The sequence below is a fragment of the Myotis yumanensis genome, unplaced genomic scaffold (genome assembly GCF_028538775.1).
Source record: "Myotis yumanensis isolate MYYU_CA2020_CCGP unplaced genomic scaffold, mMyoYum1.0.hap1 SCAF_6, whole genome shotgun sequence".
In the NCBI taxonomy this organism is placed as follows: Eukaryota; Metazoa; Chordata; class Mammalia; order Chiroptera; family Vespertilionidae; genus Myotis; species Myotis yumanensis.
In genome coordinates, this window is record NW_027223757.1 from 49,082,707 (window position 1) to 49,108,814 (window position 26,108).

The following is a 26,108-nucleotide window of genomic DNA, read 5'->3' on the forward strand; positions in this document are numbered from 1 at the left end:
CGTGGCCCCGCAGACGTCCGGCAGGGAGGACGACTGACTGGCCGAGGGTCCCCCTCTCAGGCCCGTGAGATGCCCTGGCGCTGGGGGGGGCCGCATTGTGGCGCCTCCTGGCCCGAAGGGCGCCCGGGAGCCGCGGGTCACCTCGGAGACCACACGCTGACCGCCGATGCCTCGGGTCATTCGGGGTCAGGCGCTCATCTTCCGGCCCCGCGGCGCCGGGCAGAGCAGGAGCAGGGGCGGAAGGCAGCTCTGGACACGCCGCTCTGCGGGCGAAGCGCGGCCTCCTGGAGAGGCATGGAGGCCAGCGAGGACACCCACCGGTGGGGCGCATGGCTCGGATGCAGCTCGCGGCCACCGGGCTGGGGCTCCGAGGCTGGGCGGCTCCACTCTGCCTCCACCGCCTCCAGCGCGCCTCGCCTGCCCGACAGGCCGCTGAGAGGAGCTGCGAGGGAGGGACGGGTAGCCATGGCTGAGGCAGCGCCTGACCAGATAGGCGCAGGCCCGCGGATGCCCAGACAGACCGGGCCGCCCTCGTCTGCCTCCGAGTCACTTTCGGGCCGAGCAACCGGGCGACCCAAGGGCCAGGCGGGGTGGTGGGAGGCCTACTTCCCGGTGACGCCCATGGCGGCAGGCCAGACATTGTAACCGAGTGGCCGGCTCCCCATCCATTAATGGACCTCCATTTTGTACAGGACCATGTGCTCAGCAAAGGCTCCTTCCTGGAAGGAGCCTCTGCTAGCCACACCCACCATTTCTCAGGACTAACCAATGGTAATCAAGGGAAGTGCACGCCATCGCTATGACCACATCCTGTGTAATGGGACACCAGCTCGCACCTGGCCAATCGGCGGGGGACACAGCCCCCTCTCCCGCCTCTACTCCAACCCTCTATAAAACCCCTGGTTCGATCAGACTGCTCTCTCTTTGCCACCTACTGCTGCGTCAGTAAGGAAGGTAGGAGAGCCAAGCCCAGGCTTGAAATAAAAGACTCATTGCTGTTGCATCGGACTGGCTGGCTCCCTGATGGACTCTTGGGAATCTTGAAATCTGGTCATAACAGTCTGGTTTGGGGGCTTCCTGGGCCTGGAGCTAAAAGACAACTGAGACCTAGGTGTTATCTTTAGGGAGATGTTATCTTAAGGTCAGGGGTGTCTAAACCAAATGACTAAGGATATGAAAACCAAAGCCCATGAGGAGCAATATGCTGGGGGAGGAGATGTTACCCTGGGGCAGAGGTTCTTGTTTTCCAGTTTTGTCCCTGGCTAGGTATCCAGGGCTTTCTGCCCTGGTGACCTTCTGTATCTGGTCTATCATCCTTGCTCTGCTCATGCCTGTCTAAGTGCCTATAACACTTTGTCTGGTTCCTTTGTCTGGTCTAATAATTAATTGACATGAGACAAATTAATGAGAATATAACCAGATTTAATTGCATATATACATCCTGAGCCAGGGAATGAGGCGAGGGGTCCTGAGGCTTGGAGAAGAAGAGGGTAATTTTCCAGAAAGATAAGAAAGCAGATATTCAGTAATTATAAGTTTGCTCTTCCTTATTGATAGGTGATAACTCTTATTAGGGGCAAGACCCAAATTTAAATTCTTTATTAGAGAGGTAAAAGTTTCTTGTGAATCTGCAGGTGTCTTGATTGCCTTCAGTGCAAAATAATCCACATGTCAAAGTAGCACAGGCCTGTTCAGAACCCCTTCAATACTTATAATGACACTTCATACAATTATGCAACAAACAGGGTCATTTAGCACAAAGTAAGCAATACTAAGAACTTCATAGATTTTTTTTCATACTTTAGTCCCATGCCTTCTACCAAGACTCAATTCAGTAAAATCCTTTCTTATGTGTAGGCTAGAATGCTTTCTAATGGCCTGGCTTACTTCAGGAGTATGCTATTTGCTATTTAAACCAATAAATGGCCTGGGCTGCTTTGCTCAGTGGTTAGAGCATCGGCCCTTGGACCAAAGAATCTCAGGTTTGATGCCTACTCAAAGGCATATACCTCTGTTGCAGGTTCCCCAGCCCCAGTAGGGATGTGAACTGGAAGCAACAAATCCATGTGTCTCTCTCTCCCCCTCCTCCTTCTTTCCCACACTCTCTAAAAATCAGTGGAAAAAATATCCTCAGGGGAGGATTAAGTAAAATAAAATAAATGCACTATATATCTTTAAAATGATCTCACACTAATATTTCTTTAAGTTGAGCTTTGCTAGACACTGGCAAGCACCAGGTGTTAGACCAGTGGGTTTGGATAAGACTTGGGTTCAGCAACTTCGGTACTTGAGTTCTGGCTACGAAAGAATTCAGAACCAAGACTCAATCTATAAGAGAACATTTATTTATATAATCACATAGGTAGAAGCAATTTGTGGAAGAAATGTGCTGCCTGGCCCACATGGCTCAGTGGTTGAGCATCAACCTATGAACCAGGAGGTAATGGTTTGATTCCCAGTCAGAGCACATGCCTAGTTTGTGGGCTCAATCTCCAGTGGGGGCATACAGGAGGCAGCCTATCAATGTTTCTCTCTCATCATTGATGTTTCTATCTTTCTCTGTCTCCCTCTCCCTTCCTCTCTGAAATCAATTAAAAATATTATTTTTAAAAAAGAGAAAGAAATGTGCTTAGGAAAATGGGCTTAGAAATAAGTTATAGAGGTCAAGGAAGGACTCTTGGAGCTCTGGAATGAGGAAAGTAGTGTAATATTCTTGGCGGAAAGGGGGAAGGGAAGGGAAAGGGACAGGTGTGGATGTGCCTCTGGGAGGGAGAGGGCACTGGGTCCTCCATCCTAAGGGTTTTAAGTGGGAGATTTTAGGGGAGGTTCCAGGGGAAGATCTTAATAGAATATGTAGCAGCTTTCCAGGTGTGTCCTTTCAGGATCGGGGGTCTCCACTGACTTTTTGGTCAGTGACAGGGCAGGGGGTCACTATCCAATGCAACTGGTCTTGAGGTCAGCCAAGGAGTCTGTTTTTGCTGCTTTTCTGGGCCTAGAGCTGAAATGCAACTAAGGTTAGATGTTATCTCTAGGGAGGAAAGGTCAGGGGGTCTAAACTAAAGGATCCAGTGATATGCTAGGGGAGGGAAGGTCACCATGGGGGCAAGTTCCCACCCTATAATTGTCCATTGCTAGGCACCTGGGGCTTTCCACCCTGGTGACCTTCTGTACCAGGCCCATTGTCCTTGCTCTGCTCACATCTAATTGCCTACCGCAGAATATCTTGATTGGCTTAGGCCAGCGATTTTCAACTGGTATGCTACAAGAAATTTTAAAACACACAATACCTGATTACTAGTCAGAGGCACTGACCTCTTTTCCCTTACATTGTCAAATAAAAATGAGACCAGCTAACACAACAATAGCTTTATGCCCTGGTGACTTTCTGTACCTGACTCATTGTCTTTGCTCTGCCTACCACACTTCAAATTGAAAGGAGTTTTTAGGAGGTAAATAGAAGTTTTTAGGGTGAAATAGGCAGGTCTAGGAAATTTGAGGAATTAAGGAGTCCATGGAAAAAGCATAGGGCTACAGAGCTACAAAGGTTACATTTCCATAAGACAAGGGAGCATTTCCATCAGATACAGGAGCTGGGAGTAGCAGAAGGTACATTTCCATAAGATAAGGGAAGTTGGGAGCAGCAAAAGGTACAAATTTACAAAATAGAGGAAGGAAGAAAAGCCCAGAGGGAATAGGAGAACAATAAGGGAGAAGAAGGAGGGAACTTCAGTACTTCACAGGAGATTTGAGCGCAGGAGTTGCTATAGTGACCAAATCAAAGGGGAATAGTGACCAATCATGGGGGATATTGAGGCACAAAAAAACTGCAGCCTTTATAAACCATCGGGGAAAAAGGACTCAGTGGGACTCTTTCCCTCTACCACCTTTAGTCCATGGTTTCATTCTTGGACTCCACTGGACAAGAGCCCAGGAACCATCCTGCCCAGAGGAACACCATGCGTTCCAGTCCAATTTTCCTGTTTCAAAATGCTAAATGCAAGGGATGTGAAAAAGTACAAACCCAACACTAAATTGAAACCCAGGGATTTCAATTTAGTAGGAGGACACTCATTCAAACAAAGCAGCTTTAGTGAAGTAGATAAAATAGAAATTGTTGGTTGTGTGTTCTCTAGTCATTGTGTCTTACTGTGGTATAATAAGCAATATTTTTGGTCTTTGTCCCCAGTTTCTGTCACACAGCTCCAGAAACCCTTGGAGTTTCCTTAGTGATAGGTATGTCTTTTACTATTCTTAAGAGGCCTCTTTTGAGCAACTTGAGTTTATGCTAATAAGGTGACTTAGGGTGGAGTACCTAAGTAGCCACTGAATGTGCCCATTTGTCAAAAAGACCAAGTGATTAGAGGGTTGGAACTTTCAGCCCCATTCATCAACCTATGAGAAAGGGAAGGGGCTTGGGGGGTGAGGGTAGGGTGGAGATTAAGATCTAGAAAACTCTTGAACAATGAGATTTGATGAGCATCCTGGTTAGTAAATGCAACCACATGCTTATACCTAATGCACCTCAGTTCCACAGGGACAGAAGCTCTTGTGCTTGGGTGACCATTCCAGACCTTGCCTTACCTACCTCTTCATCGGGCTTTTTTTTTTGTATCCTTTACAATCTACACTAATAAAAGAGAAACATGGTAATTAGCATACGACCGCTACCCTTCCCATTGACTAATCAGCATATCCTTATGCAAATTAACTGTCAGCCAAGATGGCGGCCAGCAGCCATGCACTGAAGTGAACAGGGAGGCTTGCTTGCTCCAGTGATGGCAGACTCCAACGTTCCCCGCCTTGCAGGCCTCTCAGTTGCAACTCTAAGCAACTATGTTGCAAATATAGAAGCTAAACAAAACCCCAGAAACCAGCTTTCAGTCAGCCTGGCTTCAGCCAGCCGGACCGCAACATTGTATCAAATACAGATGGTAAACAAAGGCCAGAAATCTGCTTTCAGCAGCGAGGCCTCAGAGATAAAGTTGGAAAAAAACAGAATAAAAAAAAAAAAGAAAAAAAGGAGCAGTTGGGAGCTTCAGTCACCCGCCAGCCAGAAAACGGCCCTCAGCCCCTCAGCCAGCCTGGCCAGGCACCTCAGTGGGGACCCCCACCCTGATCCAGGACACCCTTCAGGGCAAACCAGCCGGCCCCCACCCGTGCACCAGGCCTCTATTCTATATAGTAAAAGGGTAATATGCCTCCCGGCACCGGGATCAGCGGAGCCGCGAGGCCTCCCAGCACCAGGATCAGTGTGACAGGGGGCAGCACCCAAACCCCCTGATCGCCCTGCGGCTCTGTGTGTGACAGGGGGCAGGGCCACAACCTCCCTATCCACCCTGCTCTGTTTGTGACAGGGGAAGGCACCCCAACCCCCTGATCAGCCCTGCCCCGTGCCTGATAGGGGGGAGCTCCCCAATCCCCTGATCGCCCTATGGCTCTGTGTGTGACAGGGTGTGGCGCCCCAACCCCCCCCCCCCCCAACAGGCCCTGCTCTGTGTGTGACAGGGTAGAGCCATAACCTCTCCATCGGCCCTGCCCTGAGTGTGACAAGGTGCAGCGCCCCAACCCCCTGATCTGCCCTGCTCTGTGTGTGACAGGGGGCGGTGCCCCAACTCCCCTATCGACCCTACTCTGTGAGTGACAGGGGGGAGCTCCTCAACCCCCTGATGGGCCCTGCTCTGTGCATGACAGGGGGGAGCTCCCCAACCCCCTGATCGACCCTGCCTTGAGTGTGACAGGGGGCGGTGCCCCAACCCCCCAATTGGCCCTATCCTGAGCGTGACTGAGGGTGGCATCGCAACCTCCCGATCTGCCCTGCTCTGTGCATGACAGGGGGCGGCGCCCCAACTCCCCAGTTGCCCTGCTGTGAGCCTGACCAGGGGCTGCACCTAGGGATTGGGCGTGCCCTCTGCCACCTGGGAGCAGGCTTAAGCCAGCAGGTCGTTATCTCCCGAGGGGTCCCAGACTGCAAGAGGGCACAGGCCGGGCTGGGGGACCATTCCCCCCCCCCCCCCCCGAGTGCACAAATTTTTGTGCACTGGGTGTCTAGTAATTTTTATAATAAACTGGTAAACACAGTAAATGGTCCATAAGCTTTGTGTGCCATTCTAGCAAAGTATGAAACCTGATTAGGAAGTCAGTCAAAAGTACAAGTGACAGACAGTCTGCATTTACGTTTGGTGACTGAAGTGGGAGCCATCTTGTGGGACTTGTGGTATCTGATGCTATCTTCACCGTCCATTGTGTCAGAATTGAGTTAAATTTGTAAGACACCCAGTTGGTGCCTGCTGAGAACTGGAGAATTGTTTGGTGTTGTTGGAAAACACTCCAGACTTATCACTGCGTTGTTTCTTACTAAGCACTCTGATTTTGTACAGATATTGGGCAGCTGTCTGTTTCATAGCCCCTTCCCCAATTTCAAAAGTGGAGTGTTAATTAGCCCAAGCCAGCCATTTTCAACCTTTTTCATCCCATGGCACACATAAACTAATTACTAAAATTCTGCAGCACAGCAAAAAATATTATATTTTTGCTAATCAGACAAAAAATAGAAATAATTTGATTAATTTACAAAAAATAATAATAATAGTAATAGAAAATACCTACCCTTTGCTCCAAAGTGACTTTTAAAAAATTAGGTGCCTATACTTGTATATAAGGATTTCTGGTACAAGAATTAAATAATCAGATACAACTTTCTTATACAATATGACCAACAAAATATAACTTTATTATAAGACCTATATACTTATGGTTCAAAACAGGGTATTTATACCTGACAGCTATAGTTGTGTTGGCTGTTCTCATTTTTTATTTGACAGTGTAAGGGAAAAGAGGTCAGTGCCTCTGAGTAATAATCAGGTATGTTTTAAAAATTCTTGCAGAACACCAGTTGAAAATCAGGATAATTCTGTGGTAGGCAGTTAAACAGACATGAGCAAAGCAAGGACAATGAGCCAGATTGGAAAGCCCTGGGTGCCTAGCAATGGGCAATTGTAGGGTGGGAACTTGCCCCCATGGTAACCTTTCCACCCCTAGCATCTCACTGGTCCTTTGGTTTAGACCCCTGACCTTTCCTCCCTAGAGCTAACATCTAGGCCTCAATTGTATTTTAGTTCCAGGCCCATTAAAGCAGCAAAACCAGACAAGTGACCCCATGGCAGACCTCAGGACCAGCTGCATTGGATAATGCCCCTCTGTCCTGGTGAGGAGATAGAAGGAAACTAGACAGTCAGGGGCATGGAAGAGGGAGAAGGATGGGGAAGTGGAGCCTTGCAGATGTGGGCAGAATACAACTTACTGACTGCATCACTGAAACAAACTAGAGGATCTAGAACTAAACCCAACTAGGTGGAATTGCTAAGGCAACCCAGCTAAGCCGGGAAAGAGGAGCACAGTGGGAGACATGACCTATAAAATGTATTGATGTTGTTAAAACAGGCAGCTTGCAGATAACCAATCACAAGACAGTGAGTTGTATAGCCAATCCCAAAAATGGTAAGGCAGAATTCTTTGAAAGGACCAATCAGAAGCTAGCAAGGCATGTGTCTACCCCTAGACAAAAAAGTGGGTGATGTCTCTCTCTCTCTCTCTCTCTCTCTCTCTCTCTTTCTCTTTCTCTGGCACTGGCTCCTGTGGAGGGATGCATTGCCTTGTGCTCACGTGGCTTATGGCCATGACTCCACACATGGATGAATGGACTTTAATTAGCTTGGATACTGAACTACACCCGCCTAGAACATGGAATGGAAGCTCTGGACACTGGCCTGCTTTTGGAACCCCAGGTGCACCTTTTCCAGGACTGGCTTCTCTCAATAAACTTTGCTTCTGCTCACCCTTATTTTGTCCACTAATCCATTCTTAGGGTTTTGTGAGACAACAAACTCAGACTCAAACACCATATTTTGGTTTCACTGTCACCAACCAATCAATCAGTGGCGACCCTGACCCTGTAAGGACACACCTGGAAAGCTGCTGAATGTTTTACTAAGATCTTCCCCTCAGACTTCCCCTAAAATCTCCACCCTTAAAACCCTTAGGACAGAAGACCCAGGGTGCCCTCCCCCTGGGACCATGCCCACACCTTTCCCTTTCCCTTTGCCTTTCCCCTCCCCCCTTTCCTCCCACACATTACCATTATATGATTTTATAAATAAACTAGAGGCCCAGTGCATGAATTTGTGCATGGGTGGGGTCCCTTGGCCTGGCTGGCGATTGGGGCTGATTGGGGCCGATTGGGGCCATCTCACCCAGTCCCAATTGGGGTCGGCTGGCCAGGGGGAGGGACCAAAGGAGGTTGGCTGTGGGAGAGCACTGACTACCTGGGGGAAGCTCCTATGTTGAGTGTCTGCCCCCTGGAGGTCAGTGCATGTCATAGCTACCAGCCAGTCGTCTGGTCATCTGGTCATCTGGTCATAACAGTTGCTTAGGCTTTTATATATATATATATATATATATATATATATATATATATATATACACACACTAGAGGCCTGGTGCATGAAATTCGTGCATTGCAGGGGGGTCCCCTCAGCCCAGCCTACACCCTCTCCAATCTGGGACCCCTCGGGGAATGTCCAACTGCCGGTTTAGGCCCGATCTCCAGGATTGGGCCTAAACCGGCAGTCGGACATCCCTCTCACAATCCAGGACCACTGGCTCCTAACTGCACATCTGCCTGCCTGCTTGATCACCCCTAACTGCCCTCCCCACTGGCCTGGTCACCCCTAACTGCTCCCCCGCCAGCCTGGTTACCCCTTACTGCCTTGCCCCCACCAGCCTGGTTGCCCCCAACTGCCCCCCTGCCAGCCCAGTCGCCCCTCACTGCCCCCCCGCCACTGGCCTGGTCACCCCATGCAGACTGCTGCTCAGTCGTTTGGTTGCCCCTCACTAACCCCCCTGCCGGCCTGGTCGCCCCATGCAGCCTGTTCGGTCATCCATTCAGTTTCGATGGTCGCTTAGGCTTTTATATAGATAGATAGATGTTCTCATATAGTTTGAGTCTTAGCTCTGAATTCTTTCCTAGCCAGAACTCAAGTACTGAGGTTGCTGAACCCAGGGTCCTGTGTGACCCCATGGGTCTAACACCTGGTGCCATTCCCGCAGCCTACAACAAGAATATCCCTTTTCAAATAAGAGCTCTTGCTTGAACAGCCTAACTTGGGGGAGGAGGGGAGGGTAAAAGAAATGCTTTGTAAATCATCCTTCAAAAGCTGTCCTGGGAGGAATGTGATATACCTCAGCATCTTAAATGTTTAGCAAATAATTTCAGCTGTGCATTCGAAATGCAGCTCTCCCTCCTTTACCTAATTACCGAAATATGTGCTGCAGTTTGCAGAACTTTGCCACTGTCATAACTTTTCTTGAAGTTCTGCCAACCAATGATAATAAAGCTGTCACGAGATTAAAGGGGGCTGCAAGTCATTGCTTTCGACATTTATAGGTAACATGGGAAACGCAAACAAGTACGTGGAGTTATTAGTGATATTATGGTCTTTGAATCCTTAAAATAGAGTGCTTAAGACATCTGCCTGGGCAAGGAGGGAGAGAATGAGGTAAATCCAAATTGTGTTCTCCTTTTGTTTAAACGAGGCAACCAAACCTAAGGAAGTGCAGGGAGCAATTGATTTCATTTTCTTCATGTAGCATCAGTACGAAGCATAGGCCTCAGATGCCCACCCTTGGAAGGAATCATGTCAACTGTGGAGAGAAGAAAATTATAAACTTTACAAAGAACTGGGGCCCTTTCTGGGGGCCCCTTCCTGTCCTGGTGTCCTGGCCTTGAATTCAGCACCAGGGTGCAGCCCAAGGCAGTGTGGGAAAGCAGCAGAGCCTGCCCGGAGGGTTTGCTCCTGTGTGAAGTTTCTTTGGTTTGTTTTAGCTTAGTGAAGGCTACCAAATTACAAAAGGGGGTTATTAAAAAAAAAAAAAAAAAAGATTCTGTGTTATTTTTTAAAAAAATTATTGATTTTTTACAGAGAGGAAGGGAGAGGGATAGAGAGTTAGAAACATCAATGAGAGAGAAACATCGATCAGCTGTCTCCTGCACGCTCCCTATTGGGGATGTGCCCGCAACCAAGGTACATGCCCTTGACCAGAATCGAACCTGGGACCCTTCAGTCCTCAGGCCAGCACTCTATCCACTGAGCCAAACCGGTTAGGGCTCTATGTTATTGTAAAAACGTCAAAAAAAAACTCCCATTTGATCCTTGTTTTTTCATTTGATCCTTGTCTCTATTCTCTCTTCTCACTGAATTCAAGGTGTGTCTAGAAGGGAACCACTGAAGGTCTAGAAGACTTTTGCTCCTTTGCTCCATTATGCAAAAAAGGCAATATATTTCATTATCTTTGATGGTAAATCATTATCAAAATCTGAGTAGGCTTCTTTGGAGCTTTTCTACATTAAATACAAAATATTTTAACTTTTTAAATGGTTATTTTGGTGCTGATATTTGGATATAAATTTGGCCTCTGGCAATGTCAATAAAATAAAAAAAATAATGACTATTTGTGGTTGAAACGCTAAATAATTTGAAAGCAGGGCCTTTTCAGGAGAGTCTAGACTATGGTAATACTGCACACAAGCCTTCCTGATTTGTTTCTCTTTCTCCTGCTCTTGGAAACTGCAGTTTGAGTGGGATTAGTGCGAGGATGATACATTTCATAGGATGAGGTGCGGGAGGTTTCAGGGGGAAATGGGATGTGGGGAGAAGGCACTAGGAGTCTGGAGCCTTTGGTCTAGTTCCAATGCCGCTAATGACTATAATTATCACCAAATGAGCACCTGCCATATGCAAGGCCCTGCATTCGGTGCTTCCACAAATGGAATTGCATTTAATTAGGACTTAATTTTTACCTGCCATGATCTTGTTGAAGAAAGCAGTGATTTTTCTTTTTCTTCAAATGATTAAACATTACTGAGAGTGAATTTTGCTTTAAATCTAGGTTCAGAACCAACTATTTCCATTTAGGGGATTAAAACAAATCTGAGTAATTGCTCATAATGTTTGTTTTATGACTATTATTGTGAAGATGAATGAACTAAAATGGACTTGAATCTACCAGTGTGCTCCAGGAGAAAACTGCTTATTTGTAAAAGTCCATGGGTTGTTCTCTTAGTTAATAAATTATTTCTAGTCAACTAAATGTTATATTGTGTTATCAGTATAAGCTAGCATGTGGATGTCTAGAAGAAATCATTGAGCCTGCAATAGATCAAACTAACAGGAATGTAATGATTTTGTATAACATTTTGAACACACCACCTAAGATGTTATTATCACTGATTTAGTATCTAAGATTAAAATTTGCCAATGGTCTGATAAAATTTGAGAGGGCAAATACAGAAAGTGACTACTGGGAAGGTCTCATTCGTGGTCACTTGTTAAACAGCCTTCTGCAAATGTACCGCCTCTCCCCCACCCCAGGTTTCTCTAGGTATGAGATGATTGCCTGTCCACACTGTATACACATATTAAACTATTCTCCTCAGTTTAAATAAATAAAAAAAGTGATAGTAAATGTGCGGAAGTGTTATTATGAGAAGAAGCTACTGTCAAATGCAAAATTTCAGAGAAATTGAATTGTAGCTTTGAATTCAAATTCTGTTTTAAGTAAGAATAGGTTCAATACAGCATACAAAACAACTCAAAACTTTCCAAATACTAATTTTTAAAAGAAGTGATGTCCAGTTATGTTTTTGTGTCAACTGAAGTGAATTAATAGGTTTCTAAAATATTCAAAGAAACTGAAATGTTAGCTTTCAAACTTCTAGAGCAAAATCCTCCTGAGCCTTCACTTGAGCAGCCCTGACTTCCCCTGACAGGCTTGATGTGCGTTTTCACATGACCTCTCCAGGGTTAGAACTAAGACTAAGAAGTTTTACCAATAAGGGGGAAGAAAAGAGTCAGGCAGAGGAGCAAAGCAGAAGTGTAAATAGTGAATGCAGTTTGGAATGAAGATATTTGAATCTGAATAGTGAGTTAATGATTCAATTAGTTTTTCACTTTGTTAAACTACATTAATCCTTCTTTACCAGGTCCCCACATTGAAGCCCTTTGAAAAGAAAAATGCCAAGGATCTTAAGAAGAAAAATTCTAAGCGCCAGAGCCATTTAAAATCAATAGTGCTTTCCAAATATGTGCTGCCTATTGGAAACGCTAAGGATGCTGGGTAGGTATTGTTTTAGAGATCTTGAGACTTGGATAGGGGCAGTTCCAGTGGTCATACCCTGGTGCTGGAGTGCTTCCTTTCTGAAGGAGGCTTGCAAAATATGTCCTCCATGGTAAGCCATGGAAAGTCAATGATTTTAAGTTAAAAAACAAACAAACAAAAACACATCTAGGGGAGAGGAGATAGAGAACTATATCTATAATCAGATTACTCCAAAAATGAATAATTACTAAATTGGAAAGGCAAAAGTGACAGTGTTGAGCATGTTTGGGCTTTTTTGCTTTGTTTTGTGCTTTTTACATTCTGTTCTGCATTTACTGCTTTAGTTTCTTAAAAAAAAGCTCAGAGATTTATAACCTCAAACTTAGATTATCTTTGTCATTTTTATCATTCTCCTAATCATCATATCAAGCATTTTATTAAGCTTTCGAGCCTACCTGATGCTAGTCTAACGAGTAAAAAGGAAAGCCCATTTTGAGTATTTACAGTTTAACAGATGTTAAGTTGATTCACTAAATATATCAGGGGCATGAACAGAAATGGAAAATTACTAAAGAGAATTACTCACAGGATAGTGGAACACAACCAACGCAGTCTAATGAAACGGGGTCACATTACCAGTTGGAATTAATTAAGATTCTAAATTTTTCACAGAAATGGGTCTTATTTCAAATATAAATAAAAAACTTAAAACCCTGCTAACGATATGGCAATAGTCTGTTGGAAGCTGCTTTACTTTTAAATTAGGCTGTGATTGCCAATACATTTATGTGTAGTTGTGTGTAGTAGACAGACATTTGTTATAGTATGTTACGCTTTTTTTTTTAACTGAAATTCTGTTAATATTAATTATTTCCTAAGTGATTATTTCAGTTAAGTGGTCTATAGGTCAGCTCAGTTCAGTTCTGTATTATAATAAAGTGGACAATGACTGCTTTTGATAATGGGGAGCTAGCAAATAAATTCAGTGGACAGAGAAAGAAAGAATCATGAAAGTTGCATTTTTGAATGAAAATATAGGAACAAGCTCTTACTTGTTAAAAAAAAAAGGCTTTTAAAAAAATCTGTTATCTGTAATATCAGAGATTTGGTTTTTAAATTGAATTATTGGGGTGACATTGGTTAATAAAATTACATAGGTTTCAGGTATATAATTCTACAATACATCATCTGTATATTGTATTACTTGGTGACTCTTTTGAAAGGAGTAATTTTTACAGTGATTATCAGTATAATTTTCACATACACTGTATGATTTGAGCAAGAAAATATTTTGTATTCCATGGGGATATCAAGATATTAAATGATGCTGCATAACTGTAAAGGTAGAGTCAAGGAGGAAGGTTGAAGTGAAAGGAAAAACAATTTAGGTGAAATGAGACCCACATGTGATTCATAATTAACACAAATAAAAGAAATGTGCCTCTGATTTTATAAAACTGGCGATTACAGTCATGGGTTACAGGGCAAGGATTCTGAACTCAGCCATCTTGCCAAATACTGAACAAGTCATTAAAACCCTTTGTGACTTGGTTTCCTCATCTGTAATGTGAGGGTAATTATAACTCTACTTCTTAGACCTGTTCTGAGTTTAGAAGGAAATTATGAACATGAAGTTCTTAAGTCAGTGTCACAAGTTATCAATAAAGCTCGATAAATGTCAGCTGTTATTTTAATGTAGATTTTCTTAAATACTCCATGTGATTTTCTCATTTTAAGGTTGAAAATTATGACTCCACAGAACATGTATTGAAAAAGTAGGAGGAGTTATTTGAGAGGAGTCAGTGGAAAGTTCTGGGAGTCTTTATTAAATACTAGAGGCCCATGCATGCAATTCGTGCACTGGATGGGGGGCGTCTCTCAGCCTGGCCTGCTCCCTCTCGCAGTCCGGAACCCTTTGGGGGATGTCTGGGACCCCTTGCTCCTTACTACCCGCCTGCTCACTGCTCCTTACCACTTGGCTCGCTGCTCCTTAGTGCTGCTGAGGAGGCAGGAGAGGCTCCTGCCACCGCCTCTGCGCTCACCCAGCCATAAGCCAGTCTTCTGGCTAAGTGGCATTCCCCCTGTGGGAGCGCACTGACCACCAGGGGGAAGCTCCAGCATTGAGTGTCTGCCCCCTGGTGGTCAGTGTGCATCATAGCGACCATTCATTCCACCGATGGTTCTGTAGTCTCGCTGGTGGGTCGATTTGCATATTAGGCTTTTATTATATAGGATATGGACATAGTAGCTATTATCTATACATTTCTTAGCTATTAAGAAACTCTGTTACTTCATTTGTTAAGCTTTAGGAAACAAATGATTCCACTTCTCTTAATAGCTCAAGAATGGTTTACACATCATTTATTTTTAATTAGGTGTTTTTGTTTTTTACTCTTTTTTTTTATACAAGCAAATGAATAAGTGAGGGATTTTAGAAGTCTAGATCTGTGCAAAACTCTAATCCAGATGACCCCCCTTCCTTTTTTTCCCCTTTAAGGATTAAGTTTGGGAAGGTTAATCTAAAACTCAGCTAATACATGTCATTTGAAAAGTATCTTTTAAAAAAATACTTTCCAATGTGTCCTTGTAAACCCACTGATCATAATTGCCAAGTTAACTATGTGTTAAAATCATTTATTCCCCTACTGATCACATATTTTCTATATCAGCCATTGTATAAAAATGACTAGGAATCTATGTTCCCCATTTTTCCTGGCTCAAAAATGGGTTATTACACTCCATTTTGCCTCATAACAACTTTTTGGGGAATCAAGCTACTTTTCCTTCTGATCCCAAAACCTAGCGTAAGATGAGTAAGTAACATGTCTTTGATCCCTACAGAGCAATTAGGCTTAAAAACATGGGGTCCTATTATTCTATCAATGCAGAGTGTAGAGCATAGTTTATAACACATGGTTCCAACAAATCTTACCGAAGTATTCCCCAGAAACTCCAGTGCCAAACATTTACAACTTTCACCAAATTAATAATCCTTAGCTTCTTTGAGAAAACAATTAGAAATGTGGAACTGATTAACTCACAATTGGTTTTTATCAAAGTGACTTTAACAAAGGCTGAATACTTTCTCTGGGATGGAAAAAAAAATTTTCTTAAGGACACTGGAAACAAAACAAAGCGTACAAAATCTATAATTGTGAGTGTTCTTTGAAGCACTGTAATACTTTATCAAAGGTTAACTTTTGTTAGGACTGACATGTGCTAAACATTAATTCATTGCTGAAGAGTTTTACAAACAATGTGGGTTTGTGTGTGTGTGTGTGTGTGTGTGTGTATGTTTGCCCAAGGCAAACACTTTACAACCCTTACCAACCTATCCCAGATTAAAACAGTTAAAAAACAACAACACAACACAGGCCCAGCCCTCTTTTTCAAAAAGGAGAAACACATTCTTTCATTGCTACAGAGTGATCCTCAGAGTGAAGGGGAGAAGGCAAAGAAGATGCAAACACGGGTAACTTCATATGGCCCCTTGGGAATTGCCTTTCCTTTAGCCCCTTGCAATCAGAGTTATGGCTCCAAACATTAAAAAAAGCCCAGGCACCCCTGTAAGAAGCAGAACTTTCTCAGGCTAACTCTGGAGTCGGCATCCCAACTACAAACACTGTCGTCCCCTCCCTTCCTCCTTGTCCTCTCCATTGTCCTCGGGAAGGAGGCTGTACGTTGCTGACAAGGCTGTAATCCCTGCGTTAGCGCCTAACAGGTGAGAATCTGTAATTGTGACAAAAACGAAATTGGCTTGTATTTCAGGAATGCCTCCTCAGCACATTTTTTAATATCCATGCCTGTTTTTGGCTTCTACATGATCAGCTAGTTAGTTGATGAGAGTTTATAGGCTCAAGGCTGATCTTTCCTTCGGGGCCACTGGCCATTAATTCTCCTTCATGAATCATCCGCCAGAGGAAGACATTGATGAAGAACAGCAGACAGTCCTTCAGCAGATTGAGTTTATGCCTCATTTCTTTTAAACACCTCATCTTCACAAATTATATTTTTGGGTATTAACCTATTCTACACCCTGTTGAATGTTTGGTGGAATTCTTCTCTTTCAAGTCTTAAAAACTTTCATTGGCTTTTCAGGTAGCGCCTGGCAGTGAAAAGTTTGGGCCCAGGCTTGGCAGTGCCCTTATCTGTGTGTACAAGCCCACGTGCTGGAGCCGTGCGGCATGTTTGCATTCCTTTAAAGACATGAAGTGGGGGCAGATGGTGAGAGGGGTGAGCAAAGCAAGATGTGTTTCAAAGGAGTTCTTGAATTCCACTTGGAAGGCATTTTATTTCTTATTAATTTTGACCCCGAAAGCACATGTTCCTTCTTGCCACCAGATAGGACTGACCTCGAAAGGGTAGTCATCATCAATGACGGCACTTTATAAAAATTCAAAGGTCACGTGAAGTTAGAGATCCATCACAGTCCTTTGAGAGGAAAGGTGGACAGGAGGTGAGAAGGAGGGACTTTCTGGAGCACACAGAGCACTTTGAAGATGAAAAGCCCTTGCGAGTGTTGGTAATGACGATGATAACCACAACAACACGCTCTTTAACATGGTAGGCACCTCCTCCACAACATTTTTGGGTTGTGGGACAAAGTGGTTTTGATTTTTTTTTTAAGTGGCACATTGGCTGAAGAAGAAAATTTAGATGTGCTTAAATCATTCATAGGTACCCAAGCCAGAGTCTCAAGGACCCTTAATGTTCAGCTTCAAAGAAGCAAGATAAGCAAGGCCAGCACTGATTCAAAGGTAAACACGGCAGCCAAACTTCTACCCAAGTCACTGAAATTTCAAAGAATGAGGGAAACCTTTGCCATATTTTGCCTATAGGAATATTTTATGATTGTTATGGCAGAATGTGGATTTCTTTATGACTCACATATGATTTATAATTTAAAATAATTTATACAAATTGGTAGTTACAACCTAGTCGTGGGGATATAAAGTACAGCATAGTGAATATAGTTAAAATTTTGTAATAACTATGTATGGTACCAGGTGAGAACTGGAAATATCCGGGGAAACACTTTATAAAGCATGATTGTTTAACTACTATGGTATGCAACTGTAACTAATGCAAAATAGTATTGAATGTAAACTGCAATTAAAACATATATTTATAAATACAATAAAATAATTTAAAATGATGTTTTCTATCATTTATTAATTTTAGCCATCCATAAAAGCTTCCACTGTAGGATTAGCCTTTATAATTATTACTAATTTATCACTGGTAGGATAATGTCCATTGTAAGACTGTTACAGGATTTAAATATTAATTGCATGTATTAAAAGAAAAATCTATTATAATTAAGTTCAAATATGCAAGTTAAAATAAAAGTAAGTCAATAAAACTCTTAAATTAATGACTTAAATTTTTAAAAATGGTTGTTTATTTCAGTAAACTTAACTGAGTTTTTAAACTCACAATTCTGGTACTGAATTTTAATGTAAATGTATTTTTAATGATAATAATGCTATTAACTAATTTTACTTCTGAATGAAGTGTTTGAGTATGTAAGTACACTTTATTGGGCAATTTGCAACTAAAGTAATTCTATAAGTCTATTTATAAAATGTACTAGTATACATTATCAGGAAAGGTAAGGAAATGATTCTTTCCTGGTTCTGATCATTTCTTCCATGAAGAGGGACATCCATTAGTTGAACACACATGGTGTCTTACCTCCCTGCTCCTTTCCCTCACTTACCTGCAAGAGGTTGGCAGAGAACTGTGGGACTCAGGAAGTTTGAGCAACACTAGTCACAGCAAGATAGATAATTCCATGACGAGTACTTTATCATGTGCTCAAGCTCTTTAGGAACCTTTGCAGACCAAATATGCTTCAGCAGCCCCAATAAATCAAGAGGAAAAGATCTAGCATAGAAAGAGTTCCTTTCTCTATAGATCTTTATGCATTGATAGGTGGTACAGAATTTATTAATTAAAAATATTTTTTATTCATTGATTTTTAAAGAGAGAGAGGAAGGGGGAGAAAGAGAGAGATACATCAATTTGTTGTTCCATTTATGCATTCATTGGTTGCTTCTTGTATGTGTCCTGCCTGGAGATCGAACTTGCAACCATGGTGTATCTGGATGATGCTCTAACTGAGCTACCGGGCCAGAGCCAGAATTTATTAATTTTAAATCACAAAGATGTATAATACCTTGTACTTTCAGCTCATAAGTAAAAAAAAAAAAAAATATTTGATTCTGTATTTTAGTTCCCTTTGGTCTTTAAACTTAAGTCTTACAAGTGAATTTTAAACTTGGTTGCTCTTAGAAAGTGAGAAAGAGAAGTATTTTATTCAAATGTGGAGTTTCTTTCTGTTTCTGACATTATATTATTAGAATATGCTTATTCATATAATTATTGGAATATATCTATTCATATTGCAGACTCTCTGAAGAAATATAATGGAAAATGTGAAAAGGCATACTTTAGGATAAGAAATAGAAGAATGTATTTTAGTCTTAGGAACAGAACTTGCCATTGATTTTAATGTAGTGTTTAAAACTATTTGAAGCTCTTTGGGGGCAAAATCTTTGTTTGCTACTATATGTTCCTTAAGAGAACACCCAGAAAAGTAGTGGTTGGCAGTAGTAATTGGCGTAGACCTAGGAAGGTACCAGTAAGCCTGTCTGACAGCCTGTTGGTCTCCACCAGATCCCCCAGTGCAATAAGCCCTCCCTGCGAGATAGTAGGATAAATGAGACTATAGCCTAAACAGTGGGTTATATTGCAGAATCCTAGTGAGGGATTGATTAATTTCCCCTTTCTAACAGATCCTTATTAGAAACCTGTATTAGCATAACACTCCTGGTCTGCCTCCACCCTTCCCTGGGGAGGAGGAGCAACCTAGATGTAACTGGCAAAGAGAAAAAGTGGCCAGGTTCTTCCTCTCTTCCCTTTCTTTGGGAATGAGCTGCCCACAGAGTACTTGATCCGCTACCACACATCCAGTCTCCCACAGAGCAGGCAGTGAAGGGGGTGGGGAGGTTCAGGGACCAGGAAGGACTGGGAAAGCAAGCCTAACAGATGTTCAGCATTAGCAGGCTCAGTGATGCTGCATGTATGTCACATTCTCTAATCTCAGCTTTACTAGCAACAGAGGATTTTTACTCTTCTTCCTTATTTTCTGAGCCCAGGTGAAGAATAGGAGGATTACTATTGGGGCACCTTCAACATTATGTATGTCAGATTGAAGATGTCACCGATCTTGCAGGTACATTCAGTAACAGAGCTGAGGCAGAAAACCTGTTTCTTAGGTTTGACATTAATAAGTGCTTTTTTTTTTCTGTCAAATCTATGAAGTGGATCAATGCCAAGTTTAGAAATATATCTAAGAAAAAGAGAAGAATACTACTTAGCAATTGGTTTTTTTAAAATGGCAAAATTATTAGCTACAAGAAAAGTTGAATGGATTCCTCTGATTATATTTCATTTAATAGCTTTCTTTCCAATATATGGAAAAGAGATATTTTAAAGAAGTTGATTCCCTAGTTTAGTTTTTCAAAATAAGACTAAAAGCAAAGAACTTAATGGGATATTTTGGATTCCCCTTGCTGCTCCCCGCCCCCCCCCCCCCCCCCCCATATTCCTTTCCCACCACACACACATTGTATGACTATTAGCTCATGTTTATGGAGTTCTGATCATGTTCAGGACAGCATCTTAAGCTTTCATCATATCACTAATTATTGCAGTTCTTCCTCCCAAATGAGATGCCTGAGGCTTCAAAAGGTTAAATAGTCTGTAGTCACAAATGTGATGATTGAAGAACCAGGATTCAAACCCAGGTTTGTCTGAATCCAAAGCGGGGGATACTGAATCCCTAAACCATGCTGGCTTTGGAATATTATCACCAATGAAATTAATGTGCTATGGGCACAGCTGAGACTTCTTGCACTACCTGTGATGTTATTTTCTCAATTAAAATAAAGTTTTTATTTGCATATGTTACTGCAGAGAGTGTATAGCCTCTTTTGATAAAAGCATAAATATTCAGTGTCCCTCCCCCCAATAAATAAAAATCTCAGTGCTATTTCTTCTTGTTCCATGAAGGTTAAGATTCCATGAATTCTATCTCATGGATGTGATTTTTTTTTAGTCAGAGGAAAGCTTAGAGTGCAGTCTGAGACAGTTTATACATTCCCAGTCTCTTTTCTAGAATAAATCAAAGACAATTGTCTTGACTAGTCTGCAAAAGATCTGTTCACAAAGACATAACTATGTAAAATGATTATACAAGAACATCTCCTGGAAAAAAAAAGAAATGCTTACACAAAACAAAGTTTTCTAAGATTATCATAAAGGAAATAGAACAAAATCAGGCAAAACCAGCATGACACAGGCAAGCTCAGATCCGTCTTATTTGTTCCATAACCAAATTTGTTGGGAGACTGGGGCTTGGATTAAAAATTAAACTTCACATGTTTCATTCTTTCTTAAAAATGCATTTGCTCGTCATATGCACACTAATAGTTTGCATGAAAAATTCAGTTTATAATGTATTATGGATACCACTAAATGCTTTATACTCTTAAAAATGATTCTTTTTAATAATACAATTCAACATACATAATTTAAGCTAAATGTCTATGCTAAGTGTATACAGTTAATTTTGATTTAGGTTTGTCATCTCACAAAGAACACAAAACATTTTGGTTTTGAATCAAAGATAAGTTTTAAAAATTTTATCTGTTGTGATCCATTGTGACACACATTTCACTGTGTGCAGTGTATGGGGAGGAGGAGTCCTTCTATTCATTGCCTACATTACTTATCATCAGTAGAAACCAGGTGTCATTAAAAATTCCCAGAAACATTTTGAAATGAGTCTTATTTATCCTTCTCTATAGAAAATAAAAACTTTATCTCAGGGAGGTTACATAAAAAAGAGCAATGTCACACAACTAGTGGCATGTAAGAGAAGCCAAGAAATACAGATCTGCTACCACAGTCCATACCTTTATTCACAAGGCTATTTTACCTCTAAATATGCTAACAATTTAATCTCATTACCTTTCTTGGTGGTCTACAGTTGCTACCTTCTTTATTTTTTAATTTCAGAGTTTCAATTCTTATGAGGTTTTTCTTTTAGATATAATTTCTTTTTCCACCTTCTAATCTTTAGTTCTATCTCCAGAATCCTTACAACTACAAAACTGGGCTAAAAACAATCTAGATGAGATTAAAGATTAAGAAGCTTGAGGATAACAAGCTAAACATTTAATAAGTTTTGCCTTCAGGTAAAAATATGTAAAGCTTAAGCATGCAGAGAGATGGACAACAATATAGCAACTGCTTTGGCCTTTTATGAGTATAGTGCTATTTCAGTATCATAACAATTAAGCTATTTTCCTAGACTGCATTTCAATCTCTTAGAATTCTATAGATTTCTCACACCCCTAGGGTCAGTAAAAGGAATAACTTCAAGATAAAGGAATTATGGCTTCTTAGAAATGATTTTCAGTTGTCTTAATACTGTAGTACTATTATGTAGACACTAGGGGCCTAGTGCATGAATTCGTGCACCTTGAAAGGAACTGTGAGATGTGAGGCTGCAGTAGGCACAGGGGTGGGTCTTGGCCCATCTTCCGTGTCCCCGCCTGGCCCCTCCCACCACAGCCCCAGGTCCCCTGTCTGCTGGAAACATCGCTTCCACTGTCGCTGCACCCACACACTGATGGCACTGGCCCCACTCACACCCGCTGATGGCACAGAGCAGTTGGGGCCGGCACCAGTAGCGGATGCAAGCGGGGCCAGCACTGCCAGTGGGTGCAAGCAGCGGCTGCTGCCCTGATCACCCCTCAGGAGCAGGGAGAGGTGGAGAAGCCCTCAGAGGTGATCAGGGCTGACAGCCCCCGCTTGCACCCGCTGATGGCGCCGAGTGATTGGGACCAGTGCCAGGCACCTGCAGCAGGTGCAAGCAGGGCTTGCGCTGGCAGTGGGTGCAAGTGGTGGCTCTAGCGCTGGCAGCAGGTGTGAGCACCGGGCGGGATCATGGCTCAGGGGAGCAAAGAATTTTCAGTAACCACCAAGGGCTGCCCCCAGTGGCAGCGATTGGCACCTCACTTAGTCTGGCTCCCTTGCTCAACTGCTCCACCATCCCACCATGACCAATGCCTGCCATATTCCACACACGCCCCCTGGTGGTCAGCACACGTCATAGCAACTGGTTGTTCGGTTATTCTGGTTGTTTCACCATGCAATCTATTTGCATATTAGCCTTTTATTATATAGGATAAAAACATTTCTTCCATCATTATCAGTGAGTTTTCTTTTAATTTCTTTAATTGCCCTTTATAACAAATCCTATATAATAAAGAGGTGATATGCAAATTGACCCTCACACCCTCACATCACAAGATGGCTGGCAGGGGAGGGCAGTTGGGTGTGATCGGACTGGCAGGGGAGCAGTTAGGTGTCAATTAGACTGGCAGGGGAGCAGTTAGGCATCGATCAAACTGGCAGGCAGAAGTGGTTAGGGGCAATCAGGCAGACAGGCAGGTGAGTGGTTAGGAGCCAGCAGTCCAGATTGTGAGAGGGATGTCCAACTGCCGGTTTAGGCCCAATGGATCGGGCTTAAACCAGCAGTTGGACATCCCCTGAGGGGTCCCAGATTGGAGAGGGTGCAGGCTGGGCTGAGGGACATCCTCCCCCCCCCCCCCCTGCACAAATTTCATGCACGGGGCCTCTAGTTCAGTTATAAAGTCGGCAAATACAACCTAGATCTCTGCAATCTACACTAATAAAAGAGAAATATGGTAATTAGCATACGACCGTTACCCTTCTCAGTGGCTAATCAGCATATCCTTATGCAAATTAACTGTCAGCCAAGATGGCGGCCAGCAGCCATGCACTGAAGCGAGCAGGGAAGCTTGCTTGCTCCAGTGACTGCGGACTCCAACGTTCCCCGCCTGCCGCTGCCAGCCTCTGAGCTGCAACTCTAAGCACCTATGTACTATGTTGCAAATAAGAAGCTAAACAAAACCCCAGAAACCAGCCGGACTGAAAGCCAGCCGGACCGAAACATTGTATCGATGTTTTCAGCAGCAAGGCCTCAGAGCTAAAGCTGGCCCAGAATAAAAAAAAAAAGGAGCGGTTGGGAGCTTCAATCACCCGCCAGCCGGAAAACAGCCCTCAGCCCCTCACCCAGACTGGCCAGGCACCTCAGTGGGGACCCCCACCCTGATCCAGGACACCCTTCAGGGCAAACCAGCCGGCCCCCACCCATGCACCAGGCCTCTATTCTATATAGTAAAAGGTTAATATGCCTCCCGGCACCGGGATCAGCGTGACAGGGGGCAGCGCCCAAACCCCCTGATCGCCCTGCGGCTCTGTGTGTGACAGGGGGCGGGGCCACAACCTCCCTATCTGCCCTGCTCTGTTCGTGACAGGGGAAGGTGCCCCAACCCCCTGATCAGCCCTGCTCTGTGTGTGACAGGGTGCGGTGCCCCAACCCCCAACCCCCCATATGGGCCCTGCTCTGTGACAGGGTAGAGCCATAACCTCTCCATCGGCCCTGCCCCGAGTGTGACAGGGGACAGTGCCCCAACTCCCCTATCGGCCCTAATCTGTGAGTGACAGGGGGGAGCTCCTCAACCCCCTGATCAGCCCTGCTCTGTGCATGACAGGGGGATCTCCCCAACCCCCTGATTGACCCTGCTCTGTGTGTGACAGGGTATGGAGCCCCAACCCCCCCTGATGGGCCCTGCTCTGTGCATGACAGGGGGTGGCACCGCAACCTCCCCACCGACCCTGCCTTGAGTGTGACAGGGGGCAGTGCCTCAACCCCCCAATAGGCCCTACCCTGAGCATGACTGTGGGTGGCATCGCAACCTCCCGATCTGCCCTGCTCTGTGCATGACAGGGGGTGGCGCCCCAACTCCCCAATCAGCCCTGCTCTGAGCCTGACCAGGGGCTGCACTTAAGGATTGGGTTTGCCCTCTGCCACCAGGGAGCAGGCCTAAGCCAGCAGGTCGTTATCTCCCGAGGGGTCCCAGACTGCGAGAGGGCACAGACCGGGCTGGAGGACCCCCCCCCCCCCCCCGCCCAGTGCACAAATTTTTGTGCACTGGGCCTCTAGTTATTCCTATAATAGTATGTGATCAGCTATCCAATATTGCTACCAGGGAAATCATGAAACCTCCCTTCTCCTCTTCTTGAAGGCAAGATTTCAATCAAGAGACAAAATGTAGCAAAGTAAGTAAGAATTTATTGACCACAGCAAAGATATACTTTGGTAAGACCGTGAAACAAGGTAGGGCATAGAAGAAGTAACACAAGAGCCTAGGCTGGGCTGCTTTAGATCACTGAGAAGTCAGAGAAAAGGGGGCTTTAGAGACAGGTTCAGGGGGCTAGCCTGAGATGAGCTGCTGCTGCCCATTGCTTCCCTGGTTGCAAGTCTCATGGGTCCCTTAATGGGAAGAAGGGAGAAGGGAATGGCATGGTCATGCTCTCCTGAGGGAGAGTGTACACTGTGTCCTTTATCCTAAGCCTATTTATCTCTCTTTTGCAGGTAGGATCTCAGGGAGGGTCTCAAGAGAATATTCATCAGCTTTCCAGGGTGTGGTCTCCACTGATTGGTCAGTGCCAAAGCAGGGGTCATTAATCAATATAGTTGGTCCTGAGGCAGCCAAGGTGTCACTTGTCTGGTTTTATTGCTTTTCTGGGCCTTAAGCTGAAATACAACTGAGGCCTAGATGTTATCTTGAGGGAGGAAGAGTCAGGGTGTGCAAACTGCATGCCTGACAATATGCTCGGGGAGGAAAGGTCACCCTGGAGATAAGGTTCTTGTTTTCTCGGTTCTTCCCCTTGCTAGGCACCCAGGGCTTTCTGCCCTGGTGATTTTTGTACTTGACCCATTATCCTTGCTCTGCTCATGTCTACCTAACTAACCTATACACCAAATCCACTGAATGAGACCATGGAGGTGTGTTAATAATGTGGTTTAGAGCAAAGAGTGATTGTCAATGAAATGGCAAGGAACTGGGGAGCCAAGCTATCATTTATGTGAGTGCTGAAACATCAAGAATGATGGGTAAAAGGAAGTTGCTCAGATTTCATAATTTTATAGCTGGACAAATTTGGTTTGGATTTTTTTCTCTAAGAGAATAATGGAGATGTATTCTCTGGGGGCTATCCTTCTAAACCTCAATCTTCAAAAAAAAATTTCTACATGCTCTTTGTGGTCATCTTTTATCTCTATTATTTGAAAGCATATATTATATCTTATATAACATAATCACATAGGAAAGATTTTTCTAAAATTTTCCATTACTAATTATCAGTTGTAATGATTCTTTAAATAGAATGAGTAAGTTTACTACTGATTACTCTTTCCCATTTAAATAATAAGAAGCCTAACATGGAATAATAATTTTAAAAATACAGATAATATTGAGGAGCAAAGGAGAGAGAAATATCTTGCCCAAGTAAAAATGGAGGCATTTACTACTTACCAAATGTCATATATATACTGCCCAACATTTCCCTGCCCCTTTTAGTTAGGCGGAGTTTTTGTCATCTTTTCCATGTACGTAAATAATGTATCATTTATGAGTCAAGGCATTTAAGAAGAACACGTGAGTACCATACTCAGTCTTTCCTCCTGCAATGGTGACCTGAAAGCCACATGCTGAAATCATAGAGCCAGAGGTGGAGGTAATGGCTTCCTGACTCATCACTTGGGAACTATCCTGGGCGCCTTTGGGTAAATAGCAGTATACATGAGCTCTTGTGTGTTAATTTATTCTGATTTCAGTTATGCAGCATCATGTAGTCTACTGTGACTCATAAAACAAGTGAACAATATTTTTACGTGAAAAAAAATAAATATAGCAAACGAGAAAAGTGAGTCACCATGATTCCCATAAGTAGTTGCTTTAAATGCAGAAATACCTCAGAGATATGGTGGGTTTGGTTCCAGACTGTTACAA